General features: G+C 41.6%; 1 protein-coding gene across 20 annotated transcripts in view; it reads right to left on the reverse strand.

The window, feature by feature from the left end:
- The window catches only part of RAF1 (Raf-1 proto-oncogene, serine/threonine kinase), a 134,385-nt gene extending 114,886 nt beyond the window's left edge, over positions 1-19,499 (reverse strand). For 6 of the 20 annotated variants that reach the window (XM_032772555.2, XM_075073143.1, XM_075073139.1 and 3 more), the window contains exon 1: positions 18,368-18,503. The gene's annotated coding sequence lies outside the window, so the exon portion shown is untranslated. Of the gene's footprint in view, positions 1-16,655; positions 17,010-18,367 lie in introns of all 20 variants that reach the window. The other 14 variants (XM_075073131.1, XM_075073137.1, XM_075073125.1 and 11 more) reach the window with 7 other exon arrangements.
- Positions 19,500-20,300: the final 801 nt, after the last annotated feature.

Consider the following 20,300-nt stretch of genomic DNA (forward strand, 5'->3'; position numbering starts at 1 on the left):
CAAGTAGCCCAGGTGGGGTTGGGAGGAGATAGTAGGGAAGGAAAAGGCACTAAAAATATACGGCCTTTTGGTTGGGCTGTCCATGGGGTGGATTGAGAGGTGCATGAGCCTACTCCGGGTCTTATCGTTGGCGATGAGGCTCAAGGAAAATCGTGAGGGGGTGGGGTGTCAGAGGCTGGCATTGGTCACTCTGTGTTCTGCTGGTTCATGAGCTCCACCATACGCCAGAGCATGTCAGTTTGATTGCAGCAGCCCTAGAGTTGATCCGCGCCTGCTTGTTTCTGTGCCACCTCTCCTTGGTCTCTGTTCCGTTCGTCTCCTCGCATCTTTCCTGTACTTTTGATACACGTCCTAGTCCACTATTCCGGAGATGAGCTCTTTCATTGCGGGTCTTCCATGATTTCCGGAACATTCTTTCTGTGTCTTTTTTTCCCACCGTCTTGATCTGAGATATGCCTTCGGGACGGTAGTAGGAGGAGGTTGAAATATTTGAGCTGATGTTGGGAGGGAGGAAGGGAGAGACAGTATGGCAATACACATTTTAAGAACAATGGTCATATTTTCACGGCTGAACAACTATATTCACTAATATACACTGTGTTTATCACTACAAGTGCCATTTTGATCTTATTTGAGTGCTGCGGCTTTGGTGTTACGTACAGGTGCGAGTCTGGGCAGCGCGAGCCATGGTTATGTGGCCATTGCGTAAGCACTGTTTTTTGTCTTCTGAACGTTTCATCTATTGCGGCCTGCCTTTTCCAAATAGCAAGCAAGTCCGTGAGTGCTGTCCTTTCTGTTACGGTGCAGCAGCAGAAAACCACCCTCATGGCTGGTTTATCATTGGGAAGAAAGATCATTGCAAACACCCCTTTCCCTCTCCCCAACCATGTGGCTTGGTAGCGGGAAGATCACTCTGCTTAGCTCAAAATCAGAAAAGCTCAGTTTGCCAAATCGCCGCCCCCCCTTTTCTCCCCACTTGGACTAAATGCAAGGAAGGATTTATTTTAAGAACAGGCACAGGCCAGTAGTGAATGGCCATCTCTGTCCCATTTATTAAATTCCTGTCTTTTTTCACACAGTTGTTACAATTGAACGAGGTTCCACTCTCCTGAGGATAACACGCGAGATAAGAAGGTGTTGCTTTGAATGCCCACAATCACCGGGACCATACGCAGCTAGGCTTTGTCATGCAATTGATACCAGTTTACTTGTCCAATGGCATGGCTGTGGTCAAGGTGTCCTACCATGGAGAGATGGAAGATGGAATAAAGCAGCGCTGCCCAGAAACCTTCTGCAAAGGCTTTTGGAGTACCTCCAGGAGAGCTTCATGGAGATGTCCCTGGAGGATTTCCGCTCCATCTCCAGACATGTTAATAGACTTTTCCAGTAACTGTACTGGCCGCAAATGCATCCCAAATCCTCAGGGCAAAATCAATCATTAAAAAACGCTTGCTTTTAAACCATGTCTTATATTTACAAGGTACACTCACCAGAGGTCCCTTCCATGGCTTCATTGTCTGGGATAGTTGCTTGGGAGAGTAATTCCGTCAGGGTGAGAAAAAGCTCCTGGCTGTTGGGGAGAATGGAGTGCTGTGTGCTCTCTGCAAGCTCGTCCTCCTCTTCCTTCTCATCTTCTTCATCTGCAGAATCCTCAGCCATGGCCGTGATTACCACTCCCACCTCGGAATCCACGGACAGGGGTGGAGCAGTGGTGGCAGACCCCCCTAGAATTGCATGCAGCTCAGCATAGAAGCAGCATGTTTTCGGCCCTGCCCTGGATTTTCCGTCTGCTTCTTTGGTTTTCTAGTAGGCTTGTCTGAGTTCCTTAACTTTCACACAGCACTGTACTGAATCCCTGGTGTGGCCTCTCTGCATCATGGCCTTGGAAATTTTTTCAAATATTTTTTCATTTCGTCTTTTGGAACAGAGTTCTGTTAGCACGGAATCTTCTCCCCAAACAGTGATCAGATCCAGTACCACTCGTGCAGTCCATGCTGAAGCTCTTTTTCGCTTCTCAGGAGACTGTATTGTTACCTGATAAGCTCTGCATGGTCACCTGTGCTGATGATCTCTCCACGCTGGGCAAACAGGAAATGAAATTCAAAAGTTCGCGGGGCTTTTCCTGTCTACCTGGCTAGTGCAGCCGACTCCAGATTGCTGTCCAGGGCGGTCAAAATGGTGCACTGTGGGATAGCTCCCGGAGGCCAATACCATCGAATTGCGGCCACATTAACCCTAATCCGACATGGCAATACCGATTTCAGCGCTACTCCCCTCGTCGGGGAGAAGTACAGAAATCAGTTTCAAGATCCCTTTATATCGATATAAAGGGCTTTGTTGTGTGGACGGGTGCAAGGTTAAATAGGTTTCACGCCGCTAAATTCAGTTTAAACGTATAGCGTAGACCAGGCCGCACACACCTAAAGTTAAGTGTGCAGTTTTCAGTAACTATTATCACTGTCTAATGAAAACAAATGCCTTACTGAAGATGGATATTGTTAGTGTACTTACACCAGTTCTAATTGTTTTGCACAGAGAACATCCCAAGGTTTTCTTAAAAAGTGAGTTACTCAAATATGCTCAGTTTTTAGATTCATACATTTCATTTGAACAAAACTCATGTACTATAATTATACTTAAAACATTTTCTATACCCAAGTCTTTAGTCTCATCTGTCAACATTCACAGTTTAAAAATAAATTTAAAAAGTATGTATGTGTTATATCTTGCGTAATAAGAAAACAAACACTGAAGTAGTAAGTGTTCAAAGCTTTTCTGTACTCCTCTATACCATCACCATCCATTTTTAACTTTTACACTGAAGAAAGAAAAAATTTATCATCAAAAAAAGACCACAGACTTAAACTAAACAACCAAAGATGCTGATGGATAATTTGGTAATCTTTATGCCTCAGAGACAGCAACTGGTTTGGTTTTGTTAAACCCTCATGCCTCCTAGAAAAACCTTATATTTAAACAGATTTTGTTTCAAAGTGTTCATCTTCTATGTCTTCCCCTTTTGTACCAACATGTTTGATTAAAAACCATGTGTGACGATCAGTTGGCTAATCAGGTGGAAGGGACCAGTTATGGGGAAAAGTTATATTTAAATCTTTGTACAACAGTAAAAAGAGAAGGCAAAAGGCATTTTACAAATCTCAAACTTCATATTAACTATACATAATGAGAGCTTCCAGACTTCTTGATCACCAGACTAAACACTCCTTGGCGAGGGAGTGTGAAATTATTAGCTGTTCAGACTAAACATTTACCTTTTACAAGCCAGAAAAAAATTGACAGGATATTCTGAGATGCAAAGTAATTTCAAGGTAACAAAAATAATTTCCCTAGAATTATCCAGTTTAAAGCTCTGACATGGTACATTATGACCACTCGAATCAAGTGTACCAGGCTCAGGATATGGTAGATTAACTCTTTGTGGGAGTCTATACAAATGGTAAGAGGTTTCGTCAGTCCTTCATCACAAACAAAATCAGCACTGAGAGGATGGAGAGCCTGGCACACAGCAAATTCCCAATTACAGCTCCTCTAGCAGCAATACAGTCAGCAAAGAAGAGGGTATCTCTGGCCAGGGTGGGGAGTGGAATTACTCTCTCCCTAACCTTTCCATACAGGTAGATAAAGTACGTATGTAAGACGCAGAAGATAATTTTCCTGCTCTGCTCACAGTGATGAGGCCTCAGCTGTAGTACAGTGTCCAATTCTGGATGCCACACTTTAGGAAATATGTGGACAAATTGGATACCATCCAGAAGAGAGAAAAAAATGATAAAAGGTTTTTAAATAAATAAATAAATAAAAACCCCACACACATGGCCGATTAGGAAAAGTTTAAAAAAAAAATGGACATGGTGAGTATTGAAAAAAAAAAAAAAAAAGACTAAAGGGGATGGGATAACAGTCTTCAAGTACTTTAAAGGCTGTTATTAAGAGTACAGTGATCAATTGTTCTCCATTTCCACTGAAGGTAAGATAAGAAATAATAGGCTTAATCTGCAGCAAGAGAGATTTAGATTGGATCATAGGAAACCATTTCTAAACTAAAAAGGACAGTTAAACTCTGGAATAGGCTTCAAGGGAAGTTTTGGAATCCCCATCATTGGAGGTTTTTAAGAAGAGATTGGACAAATATCTAAGTTTACATGGTCCTGCCTCAATGCAGGGGGCTAGACTTGCTGATCTCTCAAGCTCTGGTCTAGCCTTATGATCTCACGGAGAAAAGCAACAGACTGGATTTTTGCATTTTTATACTTTTAGTGATGGGAAGAGATTTGATTTTTGATGTTCATTACTTCTTTAACTTTTTTACTTCCAGGGTGGTTGGTGGTTTTCCTCTTTCCTTCTGTGTTCTTTGTTCTCTTTTAACATGCTTACATTATGCATAAAAAGGTTAAATTCCATTACATTTCTAAGAGCTGTTTGGGAAAGGATTTTTAGAAATCATTTTTAGACTTTTCAGTGGAGAAGAATTTAGACATTATGCACAAGCTCCATTTAACAAAGAACAAGAAGGAGCAAAAGATGGCACTAACACACTAAGTGAATTGTAAAGGAAAAATTGGGCTTATTACTCTCTTGCTTCTTTATGATGTATAAAGATGGTGAAAGGGGTTCCCTCCAAAATTCTTTTAAGAGGTTTTTTCCCCGCTCCTCTTTGGTTTTCTTCTCTTTTTTAAAGTTACAAATTCAGGTCCTATTTCACCTGGAACACTAAGATGACTGGAACTAGAGAAGAGTCCACATCACAAAAAGAGTGAAAATTAAACTATGAAGGTCGTAGTGGTCACACTATTCAAAACATCTATTTAACTGCAATAACGATCTTTTCACCATTGTCCATCCAAGTAAGATGCAAAAGTTAACAACACACCGGTTCCAAACCATCCACAAGGGCAAAACCCAGGAATGGCCAGAATTTATTTCCTCATATTTCTAAGAGTTTGTCTACACTTAAAAGTTTTGCTGCCTTAACTATGCTGGCATTATTAAAGTGGCAAAAACACCACTATTCTGGATGTTCTTACATCAGTATAAAAGTGCTTCTACGAACAGAATTTATTCAGATTTGGGAACCAAAAGAAGCTATATCAATATAAAGCATTTTATATCGTTATAGTTATCTATACTAGGGCTTGTCGCCGAATAACTTTGTTGGGGGGAAAAAAGAACACCCCTTACCAACATATAGCTGAGCTGGTAAAATTAAGTGTAGGCAAGACCTAAGGTAAAAAGAAAGTTATTTGCTTTTACAGGGATCTTTCAGGCCACTTTAATTTAAAAAAACAAAAATAAAGGGGGGGGGGGACAGAAAATGGTGCAAATCCACTGTTTAATTATTCCTCCGCAGGTCTCTTTTACCACCACCCAAGATGGTTGTTTTTTGGTTTTCTTTTTTAAAAACAAGTTTGGTGAGCTTCAGGAAGCAATGCAAGACTTCCATTTTTCCAGGCCTTAATTAGCTGAGAAGAGCCCACTGCACTATAATATATTGCTTTAACTTCATAAGAACAAACGTTATCACTTTTAGAAACAACCAGGTGTTAAGATATAGAGATGTTTCTAAAACATAAAATAAAGCTCATATGAGTAAATATTTCATAGAAATAAGATTAGTCAATTTTTATAGCCCTTCCACACTAAAAAAAAAAGCCAGAAATTTATTTGTTCAAAGTTGATGTTTGTGTTCTTGAAACTACAACTCAGTCAAATGGGACTAAAATATAGCACCACATCTTTAATTATCTTACAAAAAATAGGGAGCAAATAAAAAATAGTTAGGATACAATACAGCCAAAGAAAAGCCTTACTACTACGATACTTACAAATCACTAGACACTATAGTATATTTTTATGTCTACATATCAACACAAAATAGGATGCAATGAACCAACTAACTCACAATTAACTATTTTTCTGAGTCAAAGTAGAAAGAACAAGCGAATTCTCACATTCTTCTACATTAATTGCTTTTAAAAAGCATCTGGGCATGGGTCAAGATATGTTTCTAGGCCAAACCTAATACATGATAATACTCTAGAGTTTTATTAGCTCCAAACTGTTTGGACAGCTCTGTAACTACTTTTATTCTTCTTATTTTACAGCTTACCATACCAGACGGGTGAACAAAGCAGCCTACATAGAATGGTAAACAAATATTTGATTCAATTAGAAGCTCCAGATCCTATATGTGAAAGTTGTTTGCTATTCTGTCAATCATTTAATATATCCTCTCAAGTATCCAGAAAGTATGTTCTAGAGGGTGTTGTCAAAGAATTCCACCTCTATTTGGCAAGCCAGATGCCCCACACCATCTTATGCACACATTTTCCTGAACAATAAAGATTTTTTTTTTTATAGGAATGCTTATACAATGGCTCCAAATTCCATGAACCTAACTGCGAACTCCACTTCAAAAGAGGTCTTCCTCATAATAGACTTCTTGGTCCACCGGAAGAGCAATGTCCACTTATAAAATGCTGATGCAACCAGGATTTATGGCAAGTCTGGAAAACCAAATTATGAGTTAATGAGGCTTACCTTTATTTGTGACAGACCTATACTTGTGCAGAAAGATAGATGCTATCAGGAGAAAGAGAACATGTAAATAAGAGACAAAACTAACCTTCTGCACTACCACATGCACAAAGCAAAATATTGTACAAGATTGATTAAAAACTATGGTTACATTGCACTTCACCCGAACTGTGTATTTCTCACAAAACACAAATCTGCACAACTACAGCTATCATATCAGATGTCAGGCATTTCTGAAAAGCCACGAGCCACATTTATTCAGTAGCTAAAGAGTGCATGCATAGCAAATGACACTGAAGAGATGCCCTTCCTACAGGAAAGTGATCCAGGACTCACGCGGAATGGAAAAGGAACCTATACCTTTAGGCCACGTCTATACGACGCGCCATATCGGCGCGTTACAATCGATTGCTCGGGGATCGATATATCGCGTCTCATCTAGACGCGATATATCGATTCCTGAGCGCGCTTACATCGATTCCGGAACTCCACCAAAACCAACGGAGTTCCGGAATGATGGCGAGCCGCGCACATCGATCCCGCGTGGTGAAGACGGGTGAGTAGATCGATTTTAGAAATCGATTTCACTACGCTATTCTCGAGCTGAAATTGGTATCTAAAATCGATTTTCGCGCGCGTGTGAGACCTGGCCTTAATCTTTAGTAAAGTGACTGGAGTCCTATGGAATGAAACCCTGAGGTACAAACCTGGTGAATATAAACAAAAAAGCAGAGGTATTCAAAAACAAAACTGACAGCTGTATAATACACCACACTGAAATATTACTTGGATATTACAAGTATACCTTAATATAAAGTTAATTTATTTCCTCCTACACTATCATGGCAAGTGTTCAGGGCCTAAGCCAGCAGTTCTCAAACTGGGGCGGACCCCTCAGGGGGTCACAAGCTGTCAGCCTCTACCACAAACCCTGCTTTGCCTCCAGCATTTATAATGGTGTTAAATATATAAAAAAGTGTTTTTAATTTATGGGGGGGGGGGGGGGGTTCGCACTCAGAAGCTTGCTGTGTGAAAGGGGTCACCAGTACAAGAGTCTGAGGCCAGGTCTACACTACGCATGAAAATCAATTTTAGATACGCAATTTCAGCTACGAGAATAGCGTAGCTGAAATCGAATATCTAAAATCGATTTACTCACCTGTCTTCACCGCGCGGGATCGATGTCCGCGGCTCGCCATGTCGATTCCGGAACTCCGTTGGTTTTGGTGGAGTTCTGGAATCGATATAAGCGCGCTCAGGGATCGATATATCCCATCTAGATCAGACGCGATATCGATCCCCGAGCAATCGATTTTAACGCGCCGATACGGCGCGTAGTCTAGACGTGGCCTGAGAACCCCTGACCTAAGCCTTCGGGAAGGAATTGTCAGACATTTTAGGCAACATTTCAGCAGAAAGAGTGAATTTATAAGGCTAGATTGGTCTCCACATATCACACAATGAATTGTAATACTGTCCCCAATTCAACATGACGCTTAAACACTTAATTAATCTCACTTTTACTGGAAGTATCATGATTAAATCTCACTCAAGTCAAGTCAAGCACTTGCTAATCTTATGTTTTGCTGATTAGCAATAGGATTACTCCTTTTTAAAGTTCCTACAATCAAGCACCTTGCTGAATGGGGGCTGCTGTTGCCAAGCACTGGTTCAACAAAATGTAGAACCAAATGCAGAACTTTGAGGGCATAAAAGTAGTTATAATACTTAAACCTGCACTTAGAGAAAATAATTTCTAGGAAAACCAGACAGGTCTTAATAATTAAGACATGAGGCTCAGATTTGGCAAAGGAAGAACTGTAAACCAAGCATCAACCAGAAGAGCTGTAAGTTCTCATCAGTGCTGCTGGAAAACTAGAAGGAGTGAAAACAAATTTGGGCCCCAGAATCCCCATCCTGTACTAGCATACACTTCCTAAAATAATCCAACACTGACTGAGGGCTAGTCTACGCTGGCAGCGCTTTAACGTGGCTCGTGTGAGCACGGCAGAGCGCTGGGAAAGAGATCTTCCAGTGCTCTAAAAAAAAAAAAAAAAAAACACCACAACTCCACAAGGGGCGTGGCTCACAGCACTGGTGCACTGTCCATACTGGCACTTTACAGTGCTCAAATGTGCTGCGCTCAGGGGGGTGTTTTTTCACACCCCTGAGTCAGAAAGTTGCAGTGCTGTAAATTGCCAGTGTAGACAAGCCCTGAGTTAGAGGATAAAAATCCCATGGAAGACCAGGAAGTAGAAGAGAAACAGAATTCCAAAGATAGGACTTTGTAATCCCAGGATGTTTCTAGCCAAAGATGAGCTCCCTTCTATCACCTGAACAGCTGAAAGCTGCAGGACACTACTTTGAAGCAGCAAACTCCAGACAACACACACAATTAGAAAAATTATTTATTGTTTTTCAAGTCAGAGAATCTGCTTATTTTGAAAGCAGGTTAAAACTGAACTGACCTATCTACCTGCCAGTTTTGACATGTACATTTTTCCAATTTCATACCACACACACTTTGCTACAAAGACAAGCATTTCAGGAGGCTGGCTGTATGCATGTTTTACAATGAAAACATAAATGTAGATCAAAAAGGCCAGCCTGTTCTTGGTTTGCAATGGGAACCAACAGATGCATACAGACACAAGCCATTTGTTTAATCAAATCAACAACTTTGTAAATTAAAGCAACATTGCATATTAATTTGAGAAAAATTAACATTTTGTTCTTAATTTTGTCTATACCAACTAAAGAGAAATAAAGACCATTTTAATAAAAACCTCTTGTAATGTTCTTGTTTAAAAATCAACTCAGTACGTTCATTATAAAAAGCAAAACAGAGTACTGGTTTCCTTCTATAAGTTCATCACTTTGCATTTTAAAAAATTCATTTACACTTATTTGATTTTTACCTGATATTGTAACTTTTAAAATTCTGCTTACCATACACATTTCTAAAGTCCAAAAAAAGCATGCCCAACAGTCTACAATCAGCAAAGTTTTAAATCAGAATACTGCCAATACTATTAGAAAGAAGCACATCTATTCAAAATAAAGGCATATTATATTTAATAAATTCAAAAACCACAGCAATGCAGTGTTGTAGTTAAGATTACATAATCATGAAAGTTAGAAAAATCAAAGTTATGGTTACATGGCAATAACTTGTATATACATGGTATTTTCTATTAGCCTACTATTTTGCAACACTATAATGATAACAGAAGTAGCGTTTTCATTATATGCTCCGGTTTTCATTATTACCAGTCTTCTGAAGTGTTTCATCTCTGGCAAGACTTGAATAATCTACTCACAGTGTAGAACGTTTTCCCTAGTGAATGAAGAATCTTAGGATATAGATTTTGCAGAATATAAACTTTTTTTTAATTGACTTAAATTTCAGGTTAACAGTTTCAGACACTATGCCCATTCCTGTGTCACGAGGCCAATTGTTGTTTTACAATCCTATTGCCTCCTTTTAAAGATGTTTCTCCCTAGATGCTCCAGGAGAAAATTAACAAACACAGGAAATTCAACATACAAGAGAATCTCTAAAACTGACTATTGACAAGCTTCTGTCAAATGCAAAGCACACAAACTAAAGAAATGGAGAAAGTATTTCTTTCAGCTGTAGTGGTCATTTTATTTGTGACAATATAAACTATGTTCTGACATATGTGATTTTAGGTTGGCAGCATCTGGTAAACAATCTCATAAGTAATTCCAGTTATTGTCCTGTAGTTTAAAATCATAAGGACAGATCTTACTGGAATAGGTAAAAATAGCACTAATGAACATGCCAAAGGGAAATCTTTCCACTATATGGCCACTGCTTAGATTGCAACATAAGCTGGCTCCCTTTCCATAACTTAATTGCCTATGCATGTGCTATAAACTAAAACAACTTAAAGCTTAAGACTAGAAAAGTAAGACCGGAAAGTAATTCACCTTCAGTTAAATTTAAATCTACTACATTACTGTGCCCTGTATACTTTTTTTTCCAGCAAACCATTATTGTCTATTTGCGAGTTCTACACTGACATCCGTATTGTTTCATAAAGTTATACGAGTCTAGAACCTTATATTTTGTCATTTGAGATAAACAAACCATAAAACAAGACGGTCAGAATGCTCTGCTTATGTAGGAGAAGCTCACTCTACACACACAAGAGTCCCTTGTATTCCTCCATTCCCTCCTTTTCTATTTCAGGGACTCCCTGCAATCCCCACCACCTCCCTCTGCTTTATGTCAAGGGCTCTGTGCTCACCCCCATTCTCTATTCCCTCTCCCAACATTATTTCTTTTCTTTCTGCCTGGGAAGTAAGTCATTCATGGTGTTAACATTTTAAACCCTGTTGGAACCATGGGCAGGACTGAGAAATGATGAGCTGAGGTATTGTTATGGTGGAAAACATTAATAGTTGATCTATAGACAAGAGTGGTTGAAGCTGCTAGGTCCCCCATTTCCTCCTTCTGGTTTTCCGATTTTCATCAAAATGAGTAAGGTTCTGCCCCAATACATAAACCATTCCCTGAAATTTTGGAATTCACTGGATGTAGCAATGTTCCAAATGTATCACATGACAAACAAATGCCATCACGTTGAGTGTACGGCCTCAGCCACTATTAAAGCTTCTTTTCATCTTTCTTGGATAAACAAACAATGCAAAAACATTTAACTCTGATTAAGACTGATGACTAACACTGTTTTTTTAAATATTTATTATTTATATTCCAATAGCACGCACAATGAACCAAGCCTGTCCAATCATACAGAAAGATATTCTCTGCTCTAAAGAGGTTACACTAAGCTTTTCTGAGTGAAGAGAGGGGAGAAGAGGTTTTGGCATGTTTGTCGTCATCTGTCTAACTTTACAGATCTGGTTTAAAAGAACATTGCAATGTACCAAAAGATATTCTAACCACTAAAATCACAATCAAGAGATAGTAATTTAACTACATAAAATACGATGATGAACTTAAAAAGCAAAAGGTTAAAAGTAGATTAGAACTGAGAAAACTCAGATTCCATCAGAATCCACTGAAAGGTCAATTTCAAAGTTGTCTTACGGTAAATATTTTACAACTTTGAAGTTAATTTTATGGTTTTAGAATTGTGAATAGAAACTGGTTTTCAACCTCACATCAGGCCCACATCCTCTGTTACAAATGAGGTCAATTTTCAGTAAAAAAGAGTGACCAACAGATTAAAAAAAAAATCAAATTCTTATCATTAATACATCAAAAACATTTTTCAATTTGTGGCCGGTTTACATGCAACATAGTGAAAATACAGTCTCCTTCCATTCCACATCAATCTTTCCTGCATTTGTTACATTACCCTGTGAAACTAGTCCACCTGTGCTCTTGAACATAACATTTATTCAGCTATGGTGAGCTAAAGAGGACTACTTATTCCTCATTCTCTGTGCTCCAGCCACAAAGGAAGTGGCACACAAAAACAGCACAGGCAAGTTTCTCCTTATGCTACCATGATGTTCTACAAACTAAGCAGCAGAGAAAAGAAGAAGAATTTTACAAGAGAACAAAGATTGTGGTACATCACTTCTCAGTCCAATGGGCAGTAAGTGGCTGCATTATGAAGGAACTCATCCCAGGAGAGGAACAGGACAGAGAATGGAAGGAGGTATGAAGTGAAGTATATCTTATGTTTTCTCTAGCAATCCTCTCAAGCAGACTGAAAGGACCATACTAAACACTGCAGAGAGAACCACATCCAGTTCTTGAGCAAATGAAGTATCCATAATCCAAGATCTTTGAGGTAAGAAGACTAAAAATAAGAAAGTGGTGCATTACAGAAATGCCCTAAATTAAAAAGAGATTCGAAAAGGGGAAGGAAAGGATTAGCAGAATAAAGGACATAAGAATTTAGAAAAATAGGCAGATTCATAATTGGATATGGAACTTTAAACTTACAAATACCTAGTTGGCCATGGAGATTGAACTATGTTCTCAACCCTAGAGATAGTCCAGATTGAGGCAAGGCATTTTGCAAGTTAATAGAAGCTTCTGTACATGATACTATTTTCTACATAAATCAAGGACTTTTCCAGACTTCTACTGATGTCAAACAGACCAGCAACTTTCACAGACAATTAGTGAGTTGACGGGGAAGATTACAACTAAAAAACAAAACAGGGGAGGACAGACAGAAACCCATTTAAATAATACAAAAAATATTTGAGGAGACCAGAAAGACTCAAAACTTTAAAACAGCCATTTTATTAGATAAAATTCCAAATGCCAAATCTCTAATATGCCAATTGATATTAAAATATTTTCAAGTAATATCTGACTTTGCTAGGCTAAACAAAATCCATACAGTTTTCTTTTAACTCCTCAGATACTTAATTCTCTATTTCATGACACACACTTGCACTGGCAGGCCAGAATGGTAAACAGATGTACACAGCCAACTAAAAAATCCAGATGTCCACAGTGCACAGTGGGAAGTTTGTTCTGATGAGCAGGAGGCCCTATATCAATTTCTGCACAATCTAAGCTTTCATTTTTACAAAGTTTCTAAAACCTTCAGTTGCAAAGATAACCTTTCAAACACGAATTGAATCAGAACCAGGCAGTTCTGCCTTCTTAAGCATAAAGGCAACAAGTGTGCCTCAACTGTTGCTCACCAATTTGTCGAGTAAGACCTCAGTGAAGCTAAGACTCATGTCACTGTTGCTATTCAGAAACCTATGGGCATCAGTGAAACTTAAGAATCATGTCACCTGAGCTACTGTTGTTGCCTGGGAAACTCTGGACAGCAGTATCAGCAGACACAAGAGGTATTCACAGGAGACATGGACCAAAAAATTACTAATTAAAAACTTTTCTTCTTCCTTCCCTTGCAGCAGTGAGGAGCCTGGGCTGATGGAACAGTACAGCAGCACTGGATATCTACTTCCCTTGTAGCAGCCAAGAGGCCGGGGGGGGTGGGAGTAAGCTCCATCTCTTCCGGAAACTACAGGGAGGAAAGCAAAAGGTCCTTAAGATATGTACTACCAAATGCTGATATGAAGGAGACCCCCATACCAGAGCCTAGAGACAGCAGCTTAGTAGAAATCTTAATATCCTCTCATTCCCATGTAGCTGGCCTCTCATCAGAGCATTGCCCTCCTCCTGGACCCTGTTGGTTCCCTCCTTTCCTATCTACCACAAGCTAGTAATTAGCTGGGATGCTTTACAAGCAATTAATACAAACAGTCCTTCCACCACCTCAGCAAGCCAATGTCTGGTTTACCCATAAGATTTAAACAGAGCAAGGAGCAGTGATCAGAAAATAAAAGCCACAATACCCTTCCTTTCTGAGGAGTGAGAAAAGGGTTTAGCAGTAGGAGTGCAACACAGAATGGAGTTCCCATTCTCCCCAAGTCCTCCAGGATGTAGGATAAGAGAAAAGGGGACCTCCTCACTCCTTGAAACAAGGCAATGCCTATGTATCTCTTTCTTGCTAAGTCTCTAGCTTTGCATCTCCATTGAGCAATTCTCAACATTCCCTAAACAATGATTTTCAAAATTCTAGCTTGCTCTCCAGTAAAAGAGCATTAACAAAAGCAATTCTGAGCCCCCATTATCTTAAAAGTCTAAAATTCTGAGCCATCTTTAATTAATATGGTTAACCCTTCACCACACCCAGCTACAAGTCAGTGAAGCAACCTCCTTCAGTTTGTGATCTAAAAATATACTTATAAGATGTCCCAACTGTTCTTAAGTGATACTATGTACATCAACTGGAATGCAATACAAATTAACACCCTTTTGTGAGTAATTTATAAAAGAACAGAAACATTTTGAGTCAAACCAATAACAAAGATGCAACACCCAATTTGGAATCTGAAGTGGAACAATCTAATACAACAATAAAAAGGAGAAACTAGGCAGCACTGAAGTACATAACTGAAATATGCAGATAGCAGGCCTCATGTAGTATAACCAGTGAAACGATTCAACAGAAGTGTAAAATGGAATAAAAATTGCAGAACAGAAAGTTCAGGCTAAATATAGAATGGTCTCCAGATACAAACCTAAATCTTATTTCCCCAAGAGTGGAAAGGAAACAAACCAGTACTGCCATATATATTAGTACATTACATGGAAGACCTGTTGCCTAAGCTGTTTTGTCTAAAGTTAAAACAAATCAGCTTTGACTGGTCTGAATGTATGCTCTGCTCCATTTATTTCAGTAGGCAGGATATCTGTTTTTGGAGCAGGCACTAGAGAAGAATGGCAAAACTTAGACACACCTGCAACTGCAAACAAAGTGAGCTGGATATGTTTTTCTATTGCTCATGAGAGTCTCTAGACAATTTTTTTATTGCAATCCTAGTTCTGGAAAGCTAAATTTTCCGCACCACAAATAAAGAGTCAATCAACATTGACTATATCCCATGAAATCAAATGTCCACCGATTAAAATCCATGTACCGAAGGTTGTTACATTTTTTAGCTTTGAACTCTACTGAGAGATCATGGCTATACCCAATCAAAAATTCTCACAGAGGGCAGGTGTACACTTAAAAAGCTGCAGCAACTTTAATGAAGACACTATGAAGCTGATGGGAGAGCTTCTCCAGGAGGCATAATTAATCCACCTCCATGAGAGGCAGTAGCTACGTTGATGGGTATAGCGCTGTCTACACTAGGGGGAGGGATGGGAATATAATCTTGTCACTCAGGGGTGTGGATTTTTCATACCTGAGTGACACAGTTATACTGATGTAAGTCTGTACCAAAGACCAGGTCTGACAATATTTCATTTATTAGACTTAGGTAACCACAGTAGGGTTTTAATACACAAAAAAGGCATGTTCCATTTAACTATAAAATGTTAGCAACCAGAATTCCAACGAAATCACCTTCGCATGAAATAGATGACATTTATAGTATAAAAACAATATTCAAGTGACTAAGTAAACACACAGCCCACACTTTCCAAAATAAAATATTTATTTACAAAAAAAAAAATACTATGCAAGTAGCAAGGGCCAGTAATCCACTGAGAATTAACTGTTCACAAAATTTTGTCTGTCTAAATTCCGCCTTTTCTTTTAGCAAATACTAGAGCAAATACTGAATGCATACTGAGATTATTCACTTATTCAACTATGCAAGGCATACCATATCAACTGCAAATTATCTCAAACCTGTGAAAGCAGCTAATTCATACCCATTCCTAAAAAGAGTCTAGTTAATTTTATAAAGAGCAAAAAAGTAGCATTTTTGCCTCACTGAACTCTGTTATATTTGATCAGTGACATGAATTATCAATTCAGGATTCTAGTCAGTCTTCTGAGAGAACTTCTCCTATCCATGTATTCAACATCTCACATTTCTGCTTTAGAAGAATTTTCTTACAACAAACACATGCCACAAAATATAAGAGATTTTTTTTTATCCCATATCCATAAGTACCTTACCTTGACCCTGTCATTACAGACAGTGTGCATCATGTTGATATGACTGGACTGGAAACAGTAGAACATTTTTCCCTGATACTGAAATAGGGCAAACATGAAAGTAAGGTAAATTACTGCTGTCGTGAAATAAAATACACCTCTACCTCAATATAACGCTGTGCTCGGGAGCCAAAAATCTTACCACGTTATAGGTGAAACCACATTATATCGAACTTGCTTTGATCCGCCAGAGTGCACAGCTCTGCCCCCACCCAGAGCACTGCTTTAGCATGTTATATCGGGTTAGAAGTGTATCTAGTCTTGGAGATATTAAGTATGTACATAAACTGCATGATGAGTGTGCTTCAAATTTTATAATCCATTACAGGCAATCTTTGCAGATCTATGTTACCACCACAATTTTGTCAGGTTTGTATTATTAAAGAAATTACACCCGTGAAACAGGTTACAGATCTTACGTGCGTCAACACAATTTAGTGACCAAGAGTAATCTAAGAGTTTGTCTACAGAGAGACATTAACAACTAAAACTAAATCAAATTAAGACCATATTAATTCTGAATGAGAGCATCCACACAGGGTTTTAACTAATCTGCTTTAAATTCACAATTCTAGCTAATTTGGATTTATTTTCTTGAATGCCCCTATATAAACTCACCACAAGCATACTTCATCTTGTACACAACTAACAGACTCATTCATTAGTCAATGTTTGTAGGCCACTATCTATATATTAGCTATTTACAAGCTTTTCAAGACAGATGATCATTTTTAATCTTCTTTTCAAGTATTTTCCATCCACCACAGCTGGCCTCAGTTTCTGTAGAGACCCAGGCAAGTAAAATGTGCAAGGGCCCACTCAGTTTCCTCCTCTTCTTTACAATCATAAGACAATCTCCAACTGCCTCTTACAGGCCTGGAACACATCCCCAGCTTGACAATCCACTTCAATTGGTTCTGAGGCCCCAGAACCTCTGATGAACTCCTTTCATTTATGGATGCCATTCCAACACTATTAGGGTAGAAGGCAACAGACATGTAAATTTCAGAATCTGTGCCAAAAGACACAACAACTATTCAAGAGGATGCTATTCAGAGGAAGATCATTTGTATACCTATCAGAATCTTAGCTAAATTGGCTCTGTGTAACAGCATAATCACGAGGTACTGCTCCAGAGAAAGGCCTTGTCTACATGGCAAAGTTGCATCAGTTTAGCAAAAGTCTTTTAAACACATTTAGTTAAATCGCTAAAAAAAAAAAAAAAAAAAAAACCTGCAAAGACAAACTGGTTGCAGTTTACAAAAGGTGTATTTAATTTGAGCTTAACTGAGAACTGGTTTAAGCTAAACTAAAGTATGTAGCATCAAAACTGAAATACCAATGTCCAAACCGTGGTTTGCACTATGTTTAAAAACGGATTCATTTAACCATATGCGAGATACATACACTTTCTATTCTCAGTGCAGCAGATCAAGGTGACTAAGATTTAGTGGGCTACTGCTGTACATCACGAGATACTTGACACAATAGTCCCCAGTTCTATACAGTACTAGTATAGCTCCAAGTAGAGAGTTGTAGTACGGATAAATACAGAACAGCATACCACACTTTATCAGGGTAGCATTTCAGGTGTCCCGCAGACCTAGTAAACAGTGCGGGAGGGATTTAAAAAAAACCCATGGACGAGGAGGAGGAGGAGGAGGAACAACAAACTAAAATAGGAAGGGCTGTACAAACTCCTCAGCTACATGGCACGCCCCACACTACTCAGCCACTTGGCTAACGTCACCCCCGACAAGCCCATTGCTACAGCCCCGCTCTCCAGCGTCTCTCCCTGCAGGAGGGAATACTCTCCTTATTCCCAGTCACCTCTGGGGGGCTCCCATTGACACCGCCAGACGAAAGAGGCCGGCCGGAACTGGCCAATCGCCCCCCCCCCCGGGACTTCTACCCCATGAGACCCCCTTCCCCCTCCTTGGCACCTTCCGCGATGCTGGGTCCAGGCCAATGCACAGCCTGTTCTGCGCCTGGAGCGCCCCAGCTACCAACGGCGCCAGCAGGGGTCCCCTCACCCTGAAGGGACACCGGGCTGCCCCCGTCCGGTCCCGTCCCCACTGCTGGCGCAGGAGCAGCCCAGGGCCCTCCGCCCATGTCAGGGGAAGAGAGAGTCTCCTCGCTGACACCCGCTCTCCAGCGGGGCGGCGGCGTCTCCTCCCCGGGCGGGTCAGCGTCCCCGGGGTTCAGCGACGGGGCAGGGAACCGCTGACTCCGCTCCAAGGAAGGGAGCAGGGAAGGGGAGCGCGGCTGAGGGAGGGGGACCCCTGTTACTCCGCCCCCCTCAGTGACCTTGGCCCCCGCACTGCCCGTACCTCCTCCACGCAGGCTCCGCGGCTCCTCACTCGGCGCCGTTCGTTCTGTTCCCCATCTAAAATGGCGGCCTCACCCTCCGCGAGACATTTCTCGCGAGCCCATCGATCGGGCCGGCGCTCGGCTCCTCCTCCCCCCCCCGCCGCCGCCGCCGCCGCCGCCAGCCCAGACCGCCGAGCCGTCGATGAGACCCACCTTCTATCCCGCCCCCTATGCGACCTAAGCCGCCATTTGAGAGCAGGGGAAGTCGGAGTGGGGGGAAGACCCTGGTTCTACGTGGATAGTGCGGAGGTCCTGTAGCTCTTCCCCTTAAGCCGGGAGGGGGGGATCTGTTAGCAATGGGCAGGCTTCTGCCCGCCCAGTTCCCAGAAACCCAATAGGTACGTGGATAGTGCGAGGGAGCTGGTCTGACAACGGCCCCTGCCCGCCCCTCTTCTGTGACAATCAGTGCGACTTGCCCCACCTTCACTGCGCCTCCTGGGGGCTGGGGCTCGCCCTTCTCCTCCGGGAGCGGCTGCAGCAGGATCCGACTCGCTTTGCTCACAGCAGGCTGCCTTGACTCGCTTCTTCCTACTCCCTCCGCCTTAGCCTCCTCCGGGGAGCAGGAGCCCCCGCTACTTGCAGGGAGGAGAGACGAGCTCGAGTGGCCTGCTGGAGCTCTGCTGAGCTCGCTGCTCTTCCCCTGGGGGCAGGGCCGTGGGGGAAGTAGCCTGGCAGTGGAGTGTCACCCCCACACCCGCCCCAGCAGTTGCAGTTCTGGATGTAGCTGGCGCTGCTTCTGTCAACGTGAGAGACTAGGTTCCCCTACCGAATTTGGGCGCTGCACGTTCCCTTGCAGTGACCTATTTGTGGATGTGTTGTGCTCAAGTTTGTCTCCAGCCCTTGTAGCAGCAACATGCAGGAAAACCACCTTCTCAACATTGTATAGGCATCATCGACCTTAGACTGAGGAGGACGCAGCGCATGTGTAGCCACTGCAGGACCTGTACTGACCCTCTCAGTCTTCCAGCAGCTGTCCCACACTGCCCCATTCACTGTTACACAGACAGTGCTAGTTGGATTTTTAAACTCCATGGCCCAAGGCTCACCAACCAGAAACCACCTTTCTGCCTTTACAACCTCCCTTGTGTTTTTGAAATACCTACAGCCAGGGGTGAAAGTAACAAAACTCCTACCCGGACAGGGGCCTGACTCTGGGCCCCTGGAAGGGGCAGAGCTGGGGGGTCAGCCTCCATCAGCTAGCCCTACTGCGCTGCCTGTGGCTCCAGCCACTGCTGCGGGAGCCCTAGGTCCTTTTAAATCACCAGGCCCCAGAGTAGCTGCCCCTTTTGTCCCCTCCTCTCAGCAGTCCTCCCAGGAATGTCCTTAAAACACTGCTGCATCAGCGCTTTAACATTGGCTATGTACAGGCCTGTACCAGCAGCCACTTCTTACTGCTATGCTGTATTGGCCCACTTTCACTTCTGCTAGCAGCTCACCTTCGTTGTGTGCAGCCACCCAGCTGCCCATGCCAGCGCTGTGCACTAGTTATGCTTCTGCCTGAATCAGACAGGAACTAGTGGTTCTGTGCATTCCCAGCTACAGGCCACCAGTAGAAAATTTAACTTTTTACACATGAGCAGATTACACAGGCAAAGGGGTATAACAGGAATCAGGAGAAATGCAGTATGAAAACAAAGGCCGTACATCAGGGAAACCACAAGGTTAGGGAGCACAACAGTAGATCTGAGTGCTTCACCACAGACTTTCTGTTTCCGCAAGGAACTACATGCCATGCTTTGCAGAGACCCCCACTAGCATGCTCCAGATCACTGTGGATACCTGAAGGACCCTGAAACAAAGACCTCTGCCTTGAACAGCAGGAAGGAGGGAGATGTGGTGGAGGATTCCAGTCATGGAAGCCAGGAGCTATTTGAGACTGCCACAGTCTAGCCA

The sequence above is a fragment of the Chelonoidis abingdonii genome, chromosome 17, assembly GCF_003597395.2.
Source record: "Chelonoidis abingdonii isolate Lonesome George chromosome 17, CheloAbing_2.0, whole genome shotgun sequence".
In the NCBI taxonomy this organism is placed as follows: Eukaryota; Metazoa; Chordata; order Testudines; family Testudinidae; genus Chelonoidis; species Chelonoidis abingdonii.